This window comes from Tupaia chinensis, unplaced genomic scaffold (genome assembly GCF_000334495.1).
Source record: "Tupaia chinensis unplaced genomic scaffold, TupChi_1.0 Scaffold000047_1, whole genome shotgun sequence".
Classification (NCBI taxonomy): domain Eukaryota; kingdom Metazoa; phylum Chordata; class Mammalia; order Scandentia; family Tupaiidae; genus Tupaia; species Tupaia belangeri.
This window is the reverse complement of record NW_006159505.1, coordinates 4,026,903-4,027,779: the sequence shown is the minus strand read 5'-3', so window position 1 is coordinate 4,027,779 and position 877 is coordinate 4,026,903. Positions and strand designations below refer to the sequence as shown.

Below are 877 nucleotides of genomic sequence, written 5' to 3'. Positions count from 1 at the left end.
TTCCGTGTTTGGGGCCCTGCTGACGCGACGCTATCGGCGGACGTGGCCGCGGGGCTTGCCGGGACCTGTAGTTGGAAGCTCCGGCCACCGGTTGCCGCCTCCACGGCCAGCCGCCGCGTCGCGGTTACCAAGGAGTAGGGAAGGTAGTGACCAGCGTCACGGTGGAGAAGCTCCGAGATCCCCGAGAGGCTCGTAGGCGCGCATCCCGCCTGATTGGGACGTCGGCCCCGCGGACCCCGCGGAGGCGGAAGCGACGCCGGAGGCAGGTGCGGGTGGACCCTTAGTTTGCGTGATTCTCCCACGCCGCAGATGTGGCGTTTCGAAAGAGACGGGGAGGAGCAGGTCCTTCAACCTTTGCTAGCCTTGTTCCCGTGCTTGCCCATTATTCTCTCTAGCGACTGGCATCTTCGTATTAATAATTTTGTCCTGTTCTAGAGAACTCACGTTCACTGAGCGCCTGTCTGCAACACATACTCTAATTCAGTCGCGCAGCAGACCTGTGCAGTGGGGAAGCCCAGGCACTTACCCCAGGCGGGAGTAGCACGTTTCAGAACCCAGTTTTTAAGCCAGGTCTTTTCAACTCCAAAATTTGTTATGTTTCCTCTGGCACTCTGCATTTACAATTTGAGGATACAATTTGAGGATGTAATAGTATTTTAGATGAATTATTAATTTATTTGTTCTTTCCACAAATATTTAGTGGGCACCAATATTGCCTGCCACTTGGGGACCAGCAGGTGGTGTGGTGGTTAAGGCGCTGTACACTCCCACATTGGCCGACCGTTATTCAAGTCCTGAATCTGGTGGCTTACTTTCTCACTTCCTCTCTCACTGTCACCCTCTGGCTCTCTCTAGTCCAACTAAAAAGTAAGTGAAT

The 877-nt window shown here is 54.2% G+C and overlaps 1 protein-coding gene across 3 annotated transcripts in view; it reads left to right on the top strand.

Annotated features, from left to right (window-relative positions):
• Positions 1 to 61: 61 nt before the first annotated feature.
• The window catches only part of XRRA1 (X-ray radiation resistance associated 1), a 62,010-nt gene continuing 61,194 nt past the window's right edge, over positions 62 to 877 (top strand). For all 3 annotated transcript variants that reach the window (XM_027774183.1, XM_014590608.2, XM_014590604.2), the window contains exon 1: positions 62 to 266. The gene's annotated coding sequence lies outside the window, so the exon portion shown is untranslated. The remainder of the gene's footprint in view (positions 267 to 877) is intronic.